Source organism: Falco punctatus (assembly GCF_963210335.1).
Source record: "Falco punctatus genome assembly, chromosome: 3".
In the NCBI taxonomy this organism is placed as follows: Eukaryota; Metazoa; Chordata; class Aves; order Falconiformes; family Falconidae; genus Falco; species Falco punctatus.
Window position 1 is genome coordinate 51,680,075 of NC_137582.1, and position 23,098 is coordinate 51,703,172.

General features: G+C 43.0%; 1 protein-coding gene across 3 annotated transcripts in view; it reads right to left on the reverse strand.

The window, feature by feature from the left end:
• DTNA (dystrobrevin alpha) overlaps nt 1-21,953 on the reverse strand; it is a 233,872-nt gene extending 211,919 nt beyond the window's left edge. For all 3 annotated transcript variants that reach the window (XM_080381486.1, XM_080381485.1, XM_080381490.1), the window contains exon 1: nt 21,836-21,953. The gene's annotated coding sequence lies outside the window, so the exon portion shown is untranslated. The remainder of the gene's footprint in view (nt 1-21,835) is intronic.
• Between the last annotated feature and the right edge of the window lie 1,145 nt (nt 21,954-23,098).

Genomic DNA, 23,098 nt, shown 5'->3' on the forward strand with positions numbered 1-23,098 from the left:
TGCCTTCAAAACATACTTCGTGTTTCTTCTCTTTTTAACTACTGTGACTGAAGAAAAAGTAGAGTTAAAATAAAGGAAGACAGAAGGTAAAACAAAAGGTAAAAAATCTGGAAAGACGTAAACTGAAAAAAACCCACCACATTTCTTTATGTCCTATCCCCCCCAAGTGAGGACTGCTGAACTCTCAAAATAACCTTCATCACAGAATAAAAACTATGGCTGACTGGCAGTAACTGCAGAAGAGAGTGTTTTGTCATTTTCCTACAGCACAGGCAGCTGGGGCCCTGGGACGCTGGGCTGGTGACCAAATCCATAGTGTCCTGAAGGGGAAATGAGGGGGAAGGCAGGGTGGAGTAGGTTGGAAGAAAAGGGTGAGGATGAGGAGGTGTGATCATTGGAGGCTCTCACGCTAGCTGGTGGAGTCCTTAAAGGGCCCACCTTCACTTGAGCTGTGGACTTCTGCTGTACACACCAAGTGTATCAAGACTTCAGCCAAGTAAGATGCTGAGGATCTCTACAAGATCTAAATACCCCTTCAACTCTTTTGCCATAGCAGGACCTGAAGATGCCTCAGCATTTCCTAGTACTGTGTCTGATGTCATAATCATGCTAAAGAAGATAGGGAAATGTCACATGTATTAACAACGTTGCCTAAAAAAATCAGGCCTGCACAAAGCAAAGAGAAAGTACAGGATAGGTGAAAATTAGTGAAATCTGAAAGTGACCTAAGTGGCATAACCCACCAACTTCAACCAGTCACATAAGCTGGTCATAAAAGTGGCAAAACAATTTCTAGTGATTACATTATTAACCTTGTATAATTTGCTATTGTGAGCTGGAAAGCACAAAGAAACTATTAGTGTCAGGACCACTGGTACCTTTCTGAACACTTGCATTTCTGATTTTGATTATTTGATCATAGTTTTTTCCTACATGAACAGCTTCCAAGGTACTGATTCCAAGATCACTGAAACTCACTTAATTTTATTGACGTGAGTAATCCCATGATATTCAGTGCAGTTACTTACATTAAAAAGGATCAGGGCCTTTGGTTGTGAATAGTCATTGGCTCCTCTGCCATTAACAGGCCGTTGATAAAGTGCAGTTTTCTTCACATCTGACACAGGGCTACTAAGGTGTGTATATATATATATATCACACTTGTCATTTTTCTGTTACAACTTTTTAAAATATAGAATCAGGCTTAAAAGCCAATCAACAGCAATCCAGTTGCAAGCACCTCTAATGAAGCACAACAGAAACAATTTGGTATTAGATTTTCACCTAAAAGGTCTCAGGATAAACACTTCTCAACTCCACTTTATCTGCCCAAAAGGAAGATCAAGGTGTTTATCCCAGGCTCTGAGCCATGGAGGATACACACATGCACTGAACTCCATACACAGCAAGAAACTCTACTGGGTTGCATAGCATGGCTCTTCGCACAAAGTTATTGCTGCCGTAGATCATTTGTCCTACTCGCACGTATTCTTCAAGCACACATTTCTACTATTCTAAAAATTATAATTATTTACAGTTGAAAGGTCAAATCTTATAACTATTTCCAAAAGGAATTTGAAAAAATGTTTTTAAAAATTGAAAGCTTCTGCTAGGATTGCTAGGACATCCTGTTGATAAATCTGTTATATTTTTAACTCATGTTTGTGAATAATGATAGCCTGGTAGCAGTGATATGGGTCAAGTTTAGCACAAACTCTTCCACACTACTCTGACCATGCACAACAGCTCTCCCTGTTCCCTGACTCCTAATCCATCCTCAGCAAAGTCTGGAAGTCACAGTAGATTCATATTTTGTCAAATATTGAAGAATATAATTAATCAGAAATATTATTCCTCCTGCTTTGGGAGATAAAAGCAGAATGAAACCTAGCACATCAGTTGACTGAGCCTGTTTTTAGCTTTTCTTTCTTGAATAAATTTCTCAAACACAGTTGTATCACAATTCTCTGCAATGCAAACCATCCTATTCACAACACAACTCACAAGAGTCAGCAGTGATTTTCACTTGCCTTCTAAAATATGATTATTACTTTTTGATTTTAGATGCTCAGTGAACATCCAATGATGCTTGAAAACCAACGTGATTCCCATTTTCAGATACACAAGCTAGAAGAAAAGAATAAAATCACACAATAATTTCCTCAACAAAAGTATGAAAAATACCAATAAACATATGCTGATGTAAATTGGCTCATATCTCCTACGCCCCAACTGAAAATCCATTACCTTTGCTCATAAAGTAGATTTGTGCACTTGACTTTCACTTCCTAGAACCAACTAATTCAGATTAAGGGATATTGCTACATATGCAACTCTAATCCAAACTGCTATTCCTAATTGGTAAAAATTACTTTATTAAGCCCTAGACTTCAAAGATATCTGTGGCATAGCAGTATTGAAATGTTCCAGATGAGCTTGTTTGGTGCATGATCTAATTCCAGGTGGAAAACTGTGCTTGATTCTAATTTTATTTTCAAAAGAAAATGGAGAATACCAAAACAAATCACCCTGAAATCATAGTACTGGCTCAAAAATTGTGTTTTCCAGTTTTTATCATTTTTTAATACACTTTATTTCCAAAGTTTTCTGTAATACCATAAAGGATAACATTGTTTTAGTTGGAAATCTTGTACCATCTAGAAGCTGCATGTTAAAATAAAGTCCAGTATTCTGAGGGTTGGTAGTGTTGCAACAGGGCCTAAGAACTCCATCTCCTCTGTGAATAAGCAAGCAAGAGACTAAAGCCCAATGCTTCTGAATTCATACCTGCAATTCACCACAACTTTAGCAGAAACTGTTTATTAACATGGCAGCAATGCAACAAAGGACCATGCTATCCCAAATGGTCTTCCTAGACCCTGAAAAACCTCACAATCACTCCCAAACCACATCTCAGCAGGCTGGAAACTATTACCAGCATTGCCATGCAGCCTTTTTCCTTGATTTGAAGCTCAAAGGCTTTTGGATCTGGCCACTCGGGAGAACAGTCTTCACAGCAACTCATATTCCTCCAGCACCAAGAACATCAAGTGAGGTGTGTGGCTGCTCTCTTACTCTGAACATTCCTCCAAGGTGACAGTCCAGGACCAAGAGCTAGTGAATGTCTTGTCTTCAAAGTGCGTAAAGCAGTAGTCTTTCTTACAGCTGACTCTGAGAATGAAAAGAGGAACAGAGCCATGCACAAAAGCAGTCCATCTGCTTGGCAATGCTTGTGTTGGAACCAGGATCACCATTCTTCTTACAACTTAAGACTAGCAACAGCACCTGGGTTCACAGAAACCATAAGATGGTAGGAATGACTGTAAAAAAGGCTTGCTAAAGCCTGCAAATATAACAAATTAGTTTTGTCAAAAAACAAACAAATTTCCAAATACGCAATAGCAGACTGAGCAACTCTAAGAAGCATCTGTTAGGTCAAGTATCCACAAGAACAACCATGGAGAGGCAACTCTCAGAAAGGTTCACGTACCTTGCATTCAGACAGGTGAGTAGCTTGCAGGAGTGGGGAACTGGGAGCAATCAAACAGCAAGCTCTTACTCTGCCTCTACACAAGACAGCACAGTGCTTAAAAAGACAGCAGCACTCATAAATAGGTTTCCAAATGGGAAGAGGCAGGACTCTCATGAAAACAGCTTATTTGTAATACACAGGCTTGCACTGGCCCAGAAGAAGACAGAACAGTAGCAAACCAGAAAAGCAAAATACAAAGGGAAAAAAAAAAGAATTATAGATTTCAATCGGAAAAAGAAAAATCCATTAAACCTAGATTTAATGAAAACACTGAGAGAACTCACATTCATATGGCAAATCTTTCAAATTTATTTTGCAGATCAGAGTCAGGAGCAGAAGAAAGGCCATTCCCCAGAATGTTATTTTGGATGAAAACAAAAACTCACTTGTAGTAAACTGACAGTTAAAAGCAAAAGCCAAAATGAAATGAACTGCCTTTCTATGTATTTCTCAGCCACCAAAAGCTTTCAATATATTTATCAGTCTCTTCTTTTTCAGCTGAAATTCTGCTTTTCAGCTTTCTACATGCCATTTCTTGGATCTTAATTGCTCTCATCCTACTTTCAACTCACATTTTGTGTTGCCCTGAAAGAAGCATTGCTTGCTTAACAAGAAGAGCCACAAAAGGATTTTTAGCCTATTCTAAACCAACACTGCACTATATCTACCTTTTTTTTCATTAATTTCCTTTATAAAGGTCATTAAAAAAAATATATGTCCAACGTCAAAGAAAAGCTAGTCCATCAAAGAAAATGCTAATAGGCATATAGCCAGAATATTAAGATTGCAGAAATTACCACATTCTCTGTGGTTTACATTTATTTGCATGCATTCACTGATGCAGTGTGATTCTCCACTGCAGCTTCATGACTTAAAGGTAAATTCAGTGCTACAAAGATTACTGGGGGGGGGGGGGTGGGGTGTAGATTTCATCCTACAGGAGGTGAGGCCAAGGAAAGGATGTGGGTGGGTCACATCATGTGGGCAGGGAAAAGAACTGGGGGGGGGGGGGTGTGTCTTCACAGGCTCCTCAGCTAGAAGGTGGGGGCCAGGTTTGAAAGCCTGTCAGAGACCATCAGCTCCAGGGAGTCTGATAAGATGTTCTTAGCATCTGGGGGAGGTCTAGAGCTCATTCTGTGTTGCAGAAAGGTTCAGCAGCTGTGCTGTGTCATTAGTGATGCTGCCTTCATGACTCATCTGTGTGTTACTCTCTGAAATACACACAGAGAGATAGGATTTTTTTTTTTCTCTGGGTTCCAAGTTGGTCAGGACCTTCAACATGAATGTGTGTATCAGTCTGCAAAAAAATTTATCATCTGTCCTTGACATGTTTCTTCCACTTTGAGAAAGAGTACTGGTTTCATAGTTCCCCACCTGTAAGAACAGGGAATGCATCGCAGAAGAGAAGCCTTCACAAGGATATTTCCGAGTTACAACCCATGCAAACAAAGAATAAGAGAACCTCAGAAGAGGGTTGGCCAGCAGAACAATATTGAACAGTTTTAGCACAGAAGTGCTTTAAGTTGAGCTGAAAACTGAAATCTTCCATCAGCAAAAATCCAAGTGAAGTACTCATCAAAAGCCAAGTTTAATTCATGCAGAAAAAAATGCATCACTTCCAAAGCAGACTGAATGGTGTTGTTTCAGGATATGTTGCATCTCTCTGGGCTGCTGGAGTACCTCACTGGACTTCTAATTTTGGAGCCTTGTAGAACTGGACTGTGGGGTTCCTTTTGGACAAAACATCATCTAAGCAGTAAATACAATCTCCCCACTGGGCACAGCAGCTGCATAGTAGTAACATGCCATGAAAGATGTCTCTCTGGGCTGGACGGCCTGACTTACTGGGAGACATGGGGGAAGCAAGTAAGTGCTGCTGTAGCTCAGGAAGAAAAAAATTAAAGTTCAGACTGAGGTGAAAGAAAACAATGACATCAGATATGTCACAATATTTCACTTCAATCATGAATTTTTAAATGAAAACCTATGAAATTTTGGATTGTGAAGTTTCAGTTTCAGCTACAGTTTTTTGTTGATCAGTTGCTTCCACAGAAAGAAAATACTTTATACAAAACATTAGAGAGCACTGAAAATTATTTTTTTCTTTTCTTCAGTCATGCCAATTTTCTGCTTTTTGAGTCAAATTCTATATAAGCTATGCTAGAATAAAGAGAAGCACAATGAAATCCACTCTTGTATTCAATGATATGACAGAGTAAAATTTGGACTGGTTGGTTCTGATGCTTTTTACACTTAAAAAGCAGCGTTTATTTCAGTATCAATATCACATGCCTAAAATTCACTAGTACTGAATACAAAAACATGCCTTTTCACAACAGGGAAAAATTCCCTGGTGTATTCTCTGTGAAAACCCACAAAAGTAAGAAATGCAAGTCAGGACTCAATTAAAATCCATACGTTCTTAGACTCACAAGTTTCACTGTTAATTGCCTAAAATATTAATAGTACCTCAGAAATATAATTCTATTTCTGATCTTTTTCAAAGGTAAGATACAGCAAATTGGATTTTTCCCCCTACCCTAACAATGTGGTTTGGTTTTGTGTGGCTCTACGTTTTGTATGTGTGAGTTTTTCTTCTCTCTTTTCATAACAGCTGCTTTTTTCTTTGCCTTGCTTTTGAGAACAGGCTATGCAATTTTTAGAAAATAAGCATTGCAAATGAATCATCAAATGATAGTAGTTAAGCTCCAGCCATTGTGGATGCTCTTACTGAGGGGGAGCACAAGGATTTACTCAGGCACTCATACCGTATGGGTGGGTGACCTTTGGTACAGGCTGTACACGCTCAGGAGGTGCCTCTTCTACAGTTACCGCACATTAAGAGCGTTGTGTGGAAGAGCACAGAGCACAGGTGAGCTCATCAAGTTCATATACTGTTTGGTCAACACAAGCTTTGGCAGAGCAATCAAATCCAAAATGCCCACTGCCATCTGCAAGAAGCCCAGTGACCAAAAAGACACTGCCATCTGGAAGAGGCCCAGTGAAGTTACCCCCTGGCTCCTCAGGAGCCTTGCAGGGGTGTGAACAGCAACGTCACCATCACTTTAGCTAAGACTGCATGAAAGCACTACGCAACAGATTCCTTTCAACCCTGCTAGTACCTTCTCATGGAAAGGGGATTGTAGAGACTTTATGCAGCCACAAACCTCCCCTTGTGCATTTTACAACCAAATCCTGTATCTGGATTTAGCTCAGCGTAAACTAACATAATCTTGAAGTCCTGGTATATGCAGCAAAGCAAAAAAATCTTATTATGGCAGTAAAATCATGGCTGAGGTAAATATATTCAGCATCTCTACTTTCAGATATTTGTAACCTACTGACAAATACTGTCCTTTGGTCTAAGGATTTCATGTCTTGTCAATTCAAAAGACTACTTAAAGAACAAACTAGCAAAAACTGTTTGCCAGTTATTTTTGATCATCTTAAGTGCTCAGATAGGAAAATAAAAGAGGAAATAATTTTACAAAGCATGGAAGGTCATAGCTTACTATTATTCAGCCTTGAGAAGCCTTCCCTCTGCGACCAGGGGATAACTTGGCACTTGGACCATGCTAAACCACCTGGAATTACACACAGAGATTGCCATGGGAAGTCAGCTCTAGTATCAGCTCCCAAAGTTTTCATGATGTCATTTTTTCCTACTTACATTGAAAAAGTTATAAAAGAAGTGTACTGACAGAAGTGGTTTTTTTTATTTGACAATGTTATTCAATAGATCTAAATCTGACAAAACCACATCATTGCTGGAATTCTTTACTGTAAGGGTGGCAAGACACTGGAACAGTTTGTCCAGAGAAGCTGTGGATGCCTCATCCCTGGAAGTGCTCAAGGTCAGGTTGGATGGGGCTTCAAGCAACCTGGTGTAGTGGAAGGTGTCCCTGCCCACGGCAGCGGTTGGAACTAGATGATCTTTAAGCTCTCTTCCAACCCAAACCGTTCTGTGATTCTATGATTACTTTTAGCAAAGACCAGTGTTATCAGGGATGCAGTAGTTAAATATCAAAAGGAAGCAAATTCATGTGGCTGGTACATAAAACGATGGTGAACTCCTACCTATTTAGGACTTGAAGCCCCACAGTGAGAAACAGGCCCTTTCTTTTAACACTACTCTTGTAACAAGTGAGAAATGTGTTCATCTTCAGTCAAGTCACTGAGAAGAAAGAACAATTCTTTGTGTTCAGAACATTCCCTCTTACTGAAACATGAAAGGGCCTCTGACTGTTGCCATTCATCTTCTTAGGACTTTGACCTTCTCTTCCTTGCTATGTTTTTGTGATAAACTACAAATAATTAAAAAAGCCTCCTGGGTGTTCATTCTCTACCTTTTTTTTTTTTTTTTTTGGGGGGGGGGTATTATCATTGTCTCCTCCACACCTCAATCAATATGCTAAGAAATCCAGTCACCTCACCTTTGCAGACACACGTTTGTATATATTCAAGCATTTATTTCCCTTCTCTGATGCACATGTAGTTTGATCCTGCCCCAGCATATGTGCTGCCTGCTTTACTATCAACAGCTTCACAGGAAACACACTCAGAGCCAGGGCAGATGCCTTCAAAAATTACTTCAGTGGAGCTACACAAATTTGTGCAGCTAAGGATCTATTGCCTAGATTGTATGTTACACACTCCTTTTGTATGAGAAGGCACAGATTAGCTGTACTGCTTTGTATTTTCCTGTAAATCCTTCTGGACTGGGGAAGTTTTTTGCTACATTTCTTGATAACTGTTCCATGTATTTGCTTTTTAAAAGGAAGATTTTAAAATAGAATATTAAAAAAACAATGGTAACAGTACAGTAACCAGTTACAAATGCTGCAGTTTTAGAAGCAACTGCTGTAGGTGCTTCTGCTGAGAATATTTGTCAAGTAGAAAACCACAATAATTAAGAAGCTAGTTAATACAGACGCACAGACAACAGGGAGCAGAGCCTTATATATTAAAATCCAGCTGAACACCTTAGTATCTAATGACATTGACAATTAACAAATAGTGTGCAAGTGGGTGTTACCACTGCCCAAACCAAAGTCACATCATACATTCAACTCTTGAAAGATTGGGGAGATTTGTCTAATTTAAAAACAAAAAAAAAGGAAAAAAGGAATAAACTAATAAACTGTGAAAAATAAGATGTGAAAAGAAAAAAGTAAAGGCCCTCTCAGGGTCTGAACTTTTAGCGTTGCTGCTCACTAATATATGCTAACAAATGTTTTGATACTCAAGGACTGTATGAGTGTATGCTGGAGCTTCAAATTAAATGCATTAACAACACATAATAACATTTCATAACTTATGTTCCAATCACTGGTATGTTCTACCCAAACACAAGTAGAAGTATGAGGTAAAGCATAAAGAGCAAAAATATTCTTAATGAATTTTTAACGCCCTTGTTAACAAAAGATTCATTGGACTTAGCCAAGCAGAGAGCCAGAGGCCCAGAAGTTTCACAGCTGTGAGGCTGACAAAGACAAGGAAGTGATAAAAGCAACACCTCTCCTTTTGGTTTGGGGCTTTGCAAACAAAGCAATCAATTGTTCTTAATTACTGCATTTGAAGACTACTAGAAAAATGTAGATTGGCCCAGTATCTTGTAGTCCTTAAATAAAAATAGATGCTAAGAGCTAACTACAACAACAGCAAACTTTGCTGTCATTTCAGTGAAAAGAAGTTGATAAGAAGAAAAGCAAGGAAAGGAAAAATACCACCATGAAAAACAAAAAACCCTTTCCCCCCCTCCCAAGGTCCCACCAGAGTCATCCAACTGGATGCTGGTTATTTTGGATAACTGCATCTGACAAAACAAGTTTAGTTTAGTTTAATCTTAGGGTTAGTGGTGGGCTTGGCAGTCCTGGGTTAACGGTTGGACTTGATGATCTTAAAGGTCTTTTCCAACCTAAATGATTCTGTGTTTCTATGTTTGTAGCCTAGCAAAGACAAGCATGTTGGTATCAACAAATTGGGATGTATATCATAATACCTATGGGACGACCATCTTTTTTTCTCTCTGTTAGTAAGGGCCATAGGGAGTCCCCTGGAAAAAAAAACAGTATCCAATTCAAGTGCTCTGGACTTGGTTGGTTTTCAAACAGCTAAGTCAGGAGTGCTAAAATCAGGTCCCATATCCCCACTCTTCTCCTCCGCACTCTGAGCGAGGGCAGCGTGCCACAGGACCCCCTGTGTCCATTGATACCTTCTCCTTTCAAGAATCACTGCTTGAGAAAAAGTGTTCTGGGCAAACACAGAGGAAAAGTGACAGCCCGCCTGCTGAGGTCAAAGAAACAATACACCCACATCCTGCCCCTTGTGGTAAATCTGCATTTCCCCACCTGGCCAAAGGCGCAGCCACCCGCGCAGTGCCGACTACCTGCCTGCACACCGCAGCTTTCAACCTGCAGTACTGTAGTGCTGGAAACTCAAAGCTTCTGGTCAGCTCCGGGTAACCGTGACCATCTAGTAGATTTGGCAGCAGTTTTCAGCTCTCCTTCCATTGTGTGATTTCAAGGTCTTGCAAAACACGTGTAAGTATATGTAAGGGAAATCTGGGTTTCAAGGACAAATCTTCTCGACAGCTGAGTAGTAAAATGAGATTGACTCATAGGCATAAAGTCTGCTGTGAAAGCCAACTTCATTTTTAAATATTTTTCCTCAGTTTTGAGCAGCAAACACCATAGGGATATGGGACTAATAAGGTTTCTGCTAGTGTAATTTTATTTCTGCTTCTTCTTTTTTCCCCCAAATTCCCATATTTCTTATGTTCTTCACTGGATGCTCAGACTAAGGTGAAAGATGTATTAAAAATACATGAACAGTAAGATCATCAGAGTATGTGTAAAATGGTAGATTTTAGAAATATTCCCTGCTAAAATTTCAACTGTTAAATGTGTTTTGGTAGGCAAAGAAGACTTTGCAGCTTTTTTAAACATGAGGAAATCCAAAGGATTACATCAAATCATGGTACAGACACTGACAGATACAGGCTTTCAAGCAAAACAGCTGTCATTAAAACTCCTGTGACTGCTTAGAATACATTGCTGCAGTTTCCTAAAAAACAAAACCATAGGGGGAAAAATAGTACCTTTAATCTATACTTTAGCTCCAGAACAGAGATGCAGCTCCATGTTTCTTCCTTTTTCTACAAATAAACAAAAGCAAATGAACCATTTCTGTGCCTGTGGTCATCAGCAAGGGCCAAAAAGCCACCATATGGCCAACAAGCATACATCTCTTGGCAGTGACAGCAATCTCACACATTCTTTCCTAGGACTTCACTTACTGCTATGTGTCCATGTTAATTTTACTGAGCATTAAGGTCTTCCAGATACCACATAACCTCCCACCTACCAAACGTTCACACTACTTGAAACAAAGACTCCGAGCACTGGGTAAGAAGCCTAAAAGAGCACCTGCTATCAATACAGCTGCTAAAATGCTGTTGCGTCGTTCTTTCCCTCAGGCTTTCATACAAGCTGTCCCTGCACATCTCCTACGGCAACAGCAGTCTGCCAAAGCCACCAAGGTTTGCATTGTTCTATGTGGCAACTAGTGCAAATTATTTACTGAGATAATTTGCATGTTCATATGCCATCCATGGTCAATGTGGAGCAGTGGCTGAGATAAGACAGAGCTGTTTAATAAATCCAAGCACCACTGGCACAAGGGAAGAGAAGATGCTCAGGTTTGTAGAGGAAAGTGCACACAAGAGCGGCTCTGTGCTGGGGAGCGAGGGAGGGAGGGAGGCCAGCATGAGGCGTAGTTGGGCTCACTGTTCCATGGGGTGTTTCTGTCGGGAGCTGGCGAGATGAGAAAACAGTTGGGTCCAGGACATGTGTAGAGATGATTAAAGGTCATAGAAAGCTACCTAGAAGGAAGTATCATATCAAAACCAGCCTTTTTACTGAATTTTTTATTACCCTCAATGGCCTGAAGGTGATCAACTTTGATCCAATGTTCATGTCATTATATGACACAGGAAGGAGAACATAGCTAATGATTTTTATAAGTCTCCGCTCTCAAAAGCGTCATTCAGACCTATGTTAGAATAACAGGGCTGCCAACTTGCATAGTCCTCAAGTCTATTTATGGCATAATACTTGCATAGAAATACAGACAAATACATATTAATGCCTTTAAAAGTAGTTTTCACAGGAAATGCAAACAGATCTAGCTGTACACTTCTTAAACCATCCCTGTTTGTATCCCGCCCAGAGAGCCAGTTATTTATTGCAAAGCACATGCCTTTTCTCTCTACTCACCCCCCTCTCCCAGTCAGTATCCTCAAAGCCTTTCTTCTAGTCCTTCCATCTGGTTACTCGGTGAACTCCAGAGGCATTTGCATTGATGGCACAGGACTTAGCACTAGATCTGTCATATATGGTTAAGCTGCTACTGGGCTAAGCTCCCTTTTTTATCCTGAGTGGTATTTTCTCTTTGAACTTTAGGAATTTATACAGTGTTTTATCCTTTCAAGTATCTCTACAAATTCTTCATAGGATCTACAGCACAGGCAGGGCCTTTTTATGACAGAAAGACACAGTAGGTTTCCATGCTTTGCAGTCACTCTAATATAGCCCACTGCTTCACTAAGCCCACTAACATTACATTAATTATTTGGAACAGAGCTTATGGTAAAGAAGTCATGGTTGCTATGTTCCAATAGTCAAGCATATCATCAAAAGTCCGATTGCTTACAACAAATCAAGAGTTTTATAATGCCCTACCACATGCTTTCATGTATTGAAATAAAAAAAATTAAAGCAACAAATTGTGCAGGAATAATCATCTTTCTGCTAGATTATTTTTAAAAGTAAGATAGGTAATATTTAAGTGTAAATGCAAACAGCAATGATGACACGGGGTTCCTAGTATCAGAAATGTAGCATTCCCTGTGGAAATACAGAAAAGTGTTACAATGGGACAAATGAAAAATACCCCTCAACAAAACATGAAGGTATTCTACCTATTCTTCTACCTAAGAAGGATGACTGCCTAATCCCTGGCACAGAGAAATGTACTAAGTTGCATTTTAAGTCACTAATCTTGTACAACAGTTATTATTTATCTTTTCGGTGCAAAAAAGTTTCTTGCAGTTGTCCATAATAATTTTGGTCTTCGTATGACTAGATAAACAGGGGTCAGGAAGGAAAAACTAACGGAGTGCTTTTTAGGGTAGACTGATGCAGCATTCACGAACACTGATTGCTTTTAAATCTTCTGATTCTGTCTAGAGAAACAGGGACTACAAAAGTAATACCTCTAATATTACAGTATTTGACAGTATCACCTTTCTCTGCAGAAGGTTATACAGAGCACAATGTGATGCAGTTCAGCTTCCAATATGCCTGTCTACAGGCTTAAAACACACAGCAACTTACTTTCCTTGTTTCAGTGCCAGCACTAAATTGAGGACATGTATATTCCCACCTCAGCATACTCAGTAATAAAAAGGAAATCAGGGTCCTGTCTATTGGCATAAACAGATACAGCCTGACCCTGCTACCACTAACATCGGTCTTCACCCTATAAAGATCTTCTCAAGCGAGTTCCTCATGTAAGTGGTCCCATAAGGTCAAATGAGATCCTTTTCCCACAGAAGCCTTTGCAAGACGAGTCCTCCTCTGTCATGTTAAGAGAAAAGGAACTTAGCTGGAGCATGTACTAATTTTCATTAACACAGTACAGTTCTTCTCATCTGATGATCTGCGGTTTTTAACTCTTTTCCTCTCCCTCTTTCCTTTCTACTAATTTCAGGGTTTTCTTTCTGTCTTCTTTCTTTCTACACTTCCCTTTTGTGCCATTTTCCTTCTCTTTTCATGTACCATTTTTCTCCATCCCACCTTCCCCTTTTAACAATCCTTCTCTTCCACCCTATTTTTCTTTCCCTTTGCCCTCTCCCAGTCCTTTGGAGGACGGCACCTGTGTTTTTCTAACAGTCCCACCAGAAGCAGCTGAATGCTAGTGATAAGAAAACTGATAAAAAACACCTGAGACTTAAGGGCTGTGTTCCCCCCTAGCCTGCACAAAGGGGAATGAATGGTTGATGTGGGCTACGGAGACAGGGATTAAATGAGTCAAAACTTGCTGAATTTCCACACAGAGGATTTAAATTTCTGTAGCTCCCATTAACTAGTGCATACCACCATTAAACTGCTTGTTCTGGTTATTATTTAAGAAAGGAAAAAATGAGCAGAGTCACATGATAAATACATCTGACAGACCAAAAGAAGAATAAAAAGAAGTGTGTGCACATCAGACATCATATTCAGACTAGACCCATTCAATATTCAGAACACATCAGGCATACTGTTATCATTTCCAGTATGGGAGCAAATACTTGCCTCTGAAACCTACAGGATTTTTTAATCATCTTTTGAAATCTGGGCCCTAAGATACTACATCATTATTCCCCTTCTTCAAAATAGTCTTTCCATTGTATTCATTCTGGACACCTTGCCAGTAGGTCAGCCCCCACCAAAAGCCTGGCCCCATCCTTGAAGCCGAAACATACTCTATAGGCCTGCTGGAGCACGTAACATGCTGGCCTGCAAAATTTCTGTGTACTATGTGCACTTAGAAGCCAGCGACTGCAGTACTTAATTTGGGAGTCACAGGGACAGCTGCCATGTCTTCAGGTTAAGTGTAAAGGTATTAGATTAGATCTGGTAAATTAATTTATTTCCATGATTTGAAAAAAAAATTTCTTATCCCAATAATTCCTGTTAATCTAACTGAAGGGTCCTAGAAACATAAAGCCGAACCTCCACTTTTATTCTGAAGGTATCCAGAGCCCATTACAGATTTTGCCAAAAATCTTAGATCCTTGGTTTGCCCTATCAGCTCAAGGAAAACTGCATCCACAGACATTCCAGAATTTAAAGAGGAGCCCGAGGCAATTTCCAGCTGGGTAAATCATGCTATTCATCCTGCAATCCACTAGTGCTCTCTTCTATAGTAAGGAAAGAGGGACCTTCAAGCAAAGTACCTGTGTGCCCTAAGACAGCAAGGCCAGGCAATTCTCCAGCATCACATTGCTAAAATTAGGGAACTGGGCTCAAGGGAGACAGGCTTCTGCAATCAAATCCCTCTGCAGACAAGTTCAAGTCACCTAGCTTTTCTATGTCCCTTCTGTAGAGATGTAGCTAATGTTTAGGTCTTCAAAAGACTTACAAGCATTTAATTATCAATTATTATATGATCTGCACACATATGTTAGCTGACTGCCATCCATGGAAGGAGCTTAGCGTTTACTTGCTAGCTAACAACACACAAAGATTTTGGAAGCTATAATCTACATACATTCTGTACTGGTAACAGATTTCCATGCAACTCTTGCTCAGTGAAGTACTTCATACTTCAAAAGGTAATTCAAAACAAAAAGTGTGGCACCCACAGATTTCCACTGATCTCAAGCAGTACTAGTAAACGTGTTGGTAGAATCTGATCTGGTAGCAAGCTTCAAGTGGTTTGTAAGGGGATTCACTGCAGTAAAGTGTCATTTTCCACATTCCCAGTTGTAGTAACAAGAGTGCCTGGATTCAAAAGATTAAATAGCGTCCTTTGTTTATTATATAATCTGCAAAACTGCAAGCAGAGCGACAAGGAAAGCACCGATTCTTCCTCTGCAATTTCTGACATGGCCCCTCCCCAAAAGAAGTCTCTTTTCAGGCTCTTCGCTTTAGTACTCAGCCTTTTGCTTTGGCAACTTTTTTCAAATTGCAAAGATCCCTATTTATTATGCTTATACATACAATTATCTACATCTACACGTATGTATGTGCTTTGCTGGCTGCCCACATTCAGGCCCATCTGTTAGGCTGGCACTCTGCCCACCAAGAAGTTGGTCGGTCCATTTCACTAAAGCGTAACTGTCAAGCTGTGATGCGCTTTGGTGGGCAGCCAAGAGCCCTTCTTTCTCCAGGGAGGCAAGCCTCCCAGAGCAACTCAAGTTTGTGTTGCACACCACATGACCATGCTCATTGACACGCATGCCAAAGCAAAGAAGATTTCAAAGAGGAAAGAAAAGAGGAGAGCTGGCTGGTACTTCAGACTGTGATCAAGACCTACTTTGTGGCAGTGATTACCATGGACAATGCTTCTGTGGCTAAGCACAGGCCAACCATCATTTAACTTTAACTCTGGCACCAATCAAGTACAACAGGGCAATTGTGAGAAAACTCAATAGATGTAAATAACCACTATATAGGGCAATTCTGCGAGGCATAAGGGCATACACAAATAGCCTACAAAAGGCAGCTCCTTTCACAAGTGGGCAGACTTGGTAACTACAGCTGCCCAGGAACCAGGGGTCACTATCAGAACAAGGTGCATCAGATCTTCAATTCAGCTCAAATCTTTCCAGGAGGATCATGCTACCATCTTGTGCAACTGCTCCCTCTTACATTTCTAATTAAAGCCAATCTTTACTTTTCTACTTGCACTATGTTTCATCTTTATCACTTGAAGATAGAGGGCTCGTAGTTTACTTTGGGGATTTAATCTTTTAATGGTAATAATTACATTTCAGAAAATGCTGCATTATCTTCTACTTTTCTTTTCCTTCAGTCACCTGTGGACTTAGCCACGAGGAAGCTGCTTTAGGACCAGTCCACATGGCTCTTCTTGTTGGATGGAAGCAGCTCACCAGCCCTGCCTGGTGCCAAGCATGGTGCAAACACAGTTCCACCATCCTGCACAAGCCAAGATGAACAGCTTAGCATGGTCTCACTGTTCAACGGATCTATTCATCTGTAAGTATGACAAGCAAATTTTGGCACTAAACCAGCAGCTCTTCAGTTCCCCAGGAAGGCCCCAAGGGCAAAATTATATCAGCCTTTTATTTAAACCAGTGCAGTCAAACTGCAGTACAGAGGAGTTTCACCAGTTAAATGAGCCTCCAATCACACCCTCTGTGTGAGGAGCTGGCGATCAGGAGGAAGTTCCGGCTGAACTTTTGAAAAGCTGCGGATAACACTGAAAGATTTCCTTTCCTCTGTTAACTTCCATCATGTCATAAAAAATCTTTTGTGATGTAAGAATCATAACGTAACAGTTTACAGAAGTTGCTATCACATGACATTTTAATTGCTGTTACCTTTTCAGTCAACAAAGCCAAGGCAGAGCTTGTCAGCACCAAGAGAAAAGAAAATCAAGTGTGCTTCTGAAGTTTGAATTTCATTTTAAGCAAAATAAGCAGAGGCATCCAGACCACTATGTGAGGAAATTCCACACGAATCTTCTACTTCATTTTTGTAGCTCTTCACCCTTGGCTCTTCTGACATCTCTTCCAGCTAAGAAGATTAAAAAAGCCCAAATCATTTGAGATATTGCATTGCTTCTTGACATCAATCTGGTAGAGGATTTAACTGAAAAGAGCCTTTATTTTTGTACTGTGCGCATTATAGGATGGAATTGTGTTAAAGTTGTAATCTCTTTTGAACAATTATAAAAATCTCTGTATTCCCCTTTGTAGGCTGTTCTGGTTACACAAAGCATAAATGTAGTCTCTGTAAAATAAAAAATACAGCTTGGGATTTCCCTCTGGGTCCTTGTGGCATATGCTCAGGTATGTGAACTGTCAGTGGTACTACTCACATAATCAGTATAAATATAGTGGTTACAGGAGGAGAAGATGACGCCACAGATTTAATGGTAAAGGTTTTGCATAGCATATAGGAACAGCAATATACCTTAGCAGCAGTTGTGGATATGCTATGGATAGTAGCACAGTTGTGATCTCTTTTTCTCTGAAGAAAATACACTACGACTGGATTTACGTCATCACAAATGAGAGGATTTAGCCCCACACATTTCAGTCCTGGGTATCTTAAGTAGCAGGGCAAAACCCTGGCTCTGCTGAAGTCAATAGCAAAATGCTATTGATTTCTGGGGGGCGATACCACCTCACAACTTCACAGCATTCCAATTCTATGGTAACTAAACCCAAAAAAGAGGTATTTGAAGGCTTTTCTTAGATCTTCATCTCTTTATAGAGTTGAGATGAGTTTATCTGGAGATTTCGAGTTCTGGTATCACTTTCTTCATCAGCGCAACTAGTCTTCAGGTTTGTTGATCTCCACACCAGGACACAAAGACCACTGAAATTCCCAAGCTCTTGCAAGAGGCATGGCATTTCATCTTAGTTGCTGAGACTGCTAAACCCTCCCTGCATTGATTTCTCCACATGTGACATTCTAAACGTCTATACATCTAGAGAATACCATAGGTGCATCTAACTTAAAAACAGATAAAGCATTTATGCTTTAATTGGAATTGGTCTGATTTAGATCTTAGGCTGGCACATCTCTCCTGCCTGTTTTCCAATGTGTATTGATTGTAACAGTTTCCCAATTTAAGATAATGTGAGAAGACAGAAGCTATCTTTGCAAGATCATTACCACACACACACCACCCCAAAACAGTGCTAATGTCTGTGATGATCACAAAATGGTGACTAGTTACATTAACAAGATTTAAAAATATACAGATCAATAATGTCCTGCTATGACTTTCAAATAAAAACCTCATGTACTTTCTTCTACAGTCCCTCTAGTAGCCATTGTAATGAAGTAGGAGAAGGAGCCATGGTATAACACTCCTTCAAGCCATTCCGACTGCCCCAGACACAATTGTCCCCCTGCCCCTCGCCCCCATTTTCAGCAAAAGCGTCATTCTTGTGCTGTTTGTGTAATCAGAAAGAATTTTGAGCATCTGCTTCAAAATGATTATAAATCAAGTAACTTTCATGCTCAGTTAGCTTGAAAAGATGGTGCTATTAATGATCACTATTCAAGGAAGTTCAGAATAACTACGTGAAGACATCTCTGATGTTGAGATTTGTTTTGTTTCTGAAAACAGCCGAGTGAGCAGTCTTCACTCTCACTGTTTAACATATTTCTGAGGTTACCACCCCTAAGAAATTTCAATTATTTTCATTAGCTTAGCAATAACACCAGCTTCCTCTGGAATCTGAAACAATACTGTCATTCCACAGCAACACTCAAAAGTCACTTAGCTTAGACAAATATTGGGGCCTATGAAGATGCAACACTGCTCTTACTCCTCTACTGTTTATCCAGTTTCAGAAGTCTGAAAAACCTGGTGCAAATCTACAATGCAGAAAGTGAAAATGTAAGCATTAGGTCGTACTACTATTGGATTTGAAACAATGTAAGAAATGAATGTGTATAGCCTGGCAGACCTGATTTGTTCAGCAAGTTAATGCACCATGATTTCCTACATGACCCTAACCAACATCCTTTCATTTCAATAAAAACAGGAGCAACTCTGCAAAGAAAAGGCTTCCCAGAGTCAGAGGACTGATTAAATGAGTTTTTCACCTGCTAGTTACTTGCCTAGGTGCACAACGAATGCAATACACCCCATGCATGAATACCTCATAATACCAAATTTAAAGATAAGAGGTCTGACTCATCACTCCATTGCACCAGTTTTGTGCCTACCGGGCTCCATGTTCTTCCATGGTGACTCAGTCCCAGGACTCTCCTCTCTCCAGGAAAAACATCACAAGTCATGCAGTACATGTCAGACTTAGCCATCAACTATAATGCCCATTTGTATGGCAAAATTAATTGGAATGTAACATTCCATAGCACTTACATTTTGCTATTATGCCTAGAGATAGGAACATACATAATTACTATAAAGAGCAGCAGTTTAAAACATAGTCATTAGAATTAACCCTGTGACACATGGCAACACACTTAAGAAGCCCTGTTTAATAAAACAGTCCTTGCCAAATGTTAACAGTGTGGCTATGTGCAGGCTAAGATTAACAGCACAGAATTAAATGAGAAGGAGATTAGTCACTCGAACAAAAAGTTTCTCCAGAACAGTTCTTATTCAAAGACCGCTGCCTTCACTTTCCTAACCCAAAGCTCCTGAAACAGAAGAAACTTTCTGGACAACTGTAAGATAGGCATTGACTATTTCTTCTGAAAGGACATGCTGTGTTTATGACAGCTATTTTTGGCTTTCAGTTACACAAATATAAAACATCAGGAGGCCGATTTTCTTCTCACAGTTTCATGTCAGTATATATTCATTCATTTCAGTGCAATTATATCTGATTATTTGCCTGGCATGGAAATTAAGACAGATCAGTGCTGACCCTTATAGGCAATTCTGAATAGACTTACGCTGGGCAAAATGGATAGGAAGAGATAATCTATTCTACAGTGTCTGACAATGTACAACTGTAGAAATCAAGGAAATCATTAATAAAGGACAAAATCTTCAAAAGCCAAACAAAACAAGAAAATCCATCCATCACCTTCCTCTAAACCTTAATAGATCGCTATCCAGCAGCTTACCATAACGTACTTTGTGCTTTTTCTCCTCTTTTCCGTTGTGGGATCTGTAGGTTACCCTAGCACACAGACATCACAGCCACATGTTTGTTTTCAGGACTGAGTCCTGAGGTGCTTCCCAGAGAGCACTGAACCTGCCATGGCTGAGCCTGCATAGTTTAGCCATCCTGAGCATTGGTGCACACAATCAGTAACACACCAAGAACTGCTAGTGGAAATGATAACACACCATTGGGAAGCCACATACACAGAGTATTACATGCATGAATTATCCACTTGCTTGCAATCACAGCGTGCACACATTTGTAATTTCGTATTTACTACTACCGCTACAAGACTACAGCACCTCATTCGATTAAAGTTATAACTTATTAAGAGGTCAAGCCAGGAGCTGATATTTTATGTGTGACTTTTTATAGGAAGGAAAGATTTCTTTGTAAGCATACGGTTCCTTGAATTTCAACTCTGTCTTGTGATTAAAAAAACAAAACAAAACAAAACAAAACAAACAAACAAAACCAAAAACCAGAACTCACATAAAACCACAAAAACATCTAGTGCACTAAATACCAACTTTGAATATATATAAGAACTTGACTGGTGACTGCAACAGGAGGGTGAAACCCAAAAATGTGTTGGTAGGATCATACTCTTGAGGAGCAACATAAAGACATGAACTTAAAATGGACATGGCACTGGCTTTTATCTCTTGCCCATTTACCCTTTGACAACCAGAAACCAGTATGACTTCCAAAATCTAGCACTCACTACACTCTAGTTACCATCATTTTTTTAGTAAAGAGGTGTCCAGTCATGTGTGCGTTCACAGGTGCGAGAGACAACCTGGTGTTCAGGTAAAAGTTATGGAAACGGCTCCACAGCTATGTTAGGGTTAAACCACAGAATCCATGCCTTTACCTCCCATTATTATTAAACTACTTTTATATCCCAACAACAAGGGGGGGAGCAGAGATGCAGCATTCAGAAGTGAACAGTAAGTTACAAAACTTCGAACGCAACACAATATATTGACAGCCGACAAGCACCAAGTTTGTGATACTGCTTTTTGATTGGTGAAACTCTCATTTTAACATCTTCTGGGTCACCAGTAACTAGCAAGGATTATCAGACAACACTGATTCCTACCAACGTTTAAAGTACTATCTAAAACATCACCCATGCTGGCAAGCGGATCCAGTGAATAACTACCGGATTCAGCTGACCGCTGCAGTCGCCAGCAATAGTTAATTTTAGGAAGCAGCTACTCTTTAGCATGGGAGCGTAGTACAAGCTAGTCTGGCTGCAATGACTTAAGATTTTCACCGCCAGTTACCAAACTTTGCCAACGAGTCAGTGAACGCACAGGTAAAGGCAGGGCTGCTGCGTTATGGGGTGCCATCCTTTCTTTCCTTTTACCTCAGCTGGCCGTAAGACGTGACAGCAGCCGCGCAGGGACGCCCGGCGGCCCACCGGGTCCCCTCGCCTTGCCGAGGGACCAAGGACCTGCCGCACGGAGCGGCTGGGTGGGTCACTAGGAGATAGCCCGGCCGTGCCGCACGGCAGCGCACACTCACACACCTGCTGGGGCCCGGAGCGCCTCAGCAGGCGGCGCGAACCCGCCCCGAGAACAAGCGGGAGCGCGGCACGACCCACCCGGGCGGCCCCGGCGGGACCGGGGGGCACGGGCCGCCGACCCCACTCCTCGCCCTCCCCCTCCCGCCGAGGCCTCCCCGCCCCCGCCCCGCACACGGCGCCCCCGCGGCGCTGAGGGGGAGAAAACCCCGGGCGCCCCCCGCCCGCTGCCCCACACAGGTAAACGGCAACAGGCGGCGCCCCCCGCCCGGCACCACGCACCGGCTGCCCCGGCCGGGATCGCTACCTCAGGCAGGCTCTGTGAGCTCCCGCCGCCGCCTGCTCCCGCCGCTGCCGCCGCCGGGGCGGATCAGCTGATATTTACCTGTGAGGTAATGCACGCTCCGTAAGGTCACCGTGCACCCGCCGGCACACGGTGCCAGGCAGGAGGGACGCCGGGAGCGGGAGTTGCTTCTCCGCCGCCGCCGCCGCGCACGGCGCCGGAGCGGGGCGGCCGCGCCGCGCAGAGGCAGAGGCGGCCGCTGCCGCTGCAGCTCCTGGCACATGCTGCAGGTGTCAGCGCAGGAGCTGCCCCGCCGCCCGCCCGCCGCGCCCGACCCCCCCCGCTGCGCATGCGCGCCCGCCACACCGCGCCGGCGCGGCGCTTCTGCGCCTGCGCCCTTCGCCGGCTGAAGCCGCCGCGAAGCCTCTGCCCGGCCCGGCGCTCCCCTCGGGGGACGCTTCCCCGCCAGCACCGCCGCTCGCGCGGGGGAGAGGGGGCGGCGGGAGGGATGACGTAGTGGGGCGTGGGGCAGGGGCGAGGCCGGGCGGCGGGCGGCGGGCCGGGGCCGGGGGGCGCCGCCAGCCCTCCCGAGCCCCCCGCTGGGGCGCGGCTCTGCCCGGGGGGTGCGGGCGCGAGGCCCCCTCGGTCCCGGGGCGGCGGGCGGGCCGGGGGAGCGGCGCGGCGGTCGGGTCGGGAGGGATGATGTCATCCTCTTCTCCTGGGGAGGGGAGGGGCGGGGCGGGGCGGGGACGGCGCTTCTCCCGGCGCGGGGCGGGACGGAGCGGAGCGGGGAAGGGGGGCGCGACGCGGTGGCGCCTCCCCTGGGGCCGGGCGGGGGGTACTGGCTGGTTGCGGCCCTCCGGCGGTGTGAAAGCGGTACGGGGCGCGCGGTGGCTCCGGCCGTGCTGCAGCGGGTGCGTTCGGGCCGGGCGGCACCGTCCCCGCGGGTGGTGCGCCGCCCAGCCGTGTGCCCTGGCGGGGGGGGGGAGGAACCTTCCGCGCCCGGTCCCTGGTTCCCGAGGCCGCAGGGCGCCGGGCAGACCGCCGCTTTCGCACCGCCACGCGCGGCGCGGTGACGTACCGGGGAACGCACGTTGTGTCCAAGCCGCGGCCGAAGCCGGCCGCTCCCCCGGCCGGGGGCCGTGCGGGGGGTGGGGGGGCTGTGCGGGGCGCGCGGCGCTGCGGGCGCTCGGCGCGGGCACGGCCGCGAGGCTGGCGCGCGAGTGTGTGGGCGCCTTCCCAGCGCGTCCGGCTGGGAAAGGGATGAGCAGCGAGAGCTGCCGGTCTCGAAACCAGCACGTTCAGGCTTGGCGAAGGAATCGAACTGTCTCTGCTGCTGAAGTTCTCTGACCCGCCCGGGGGGGG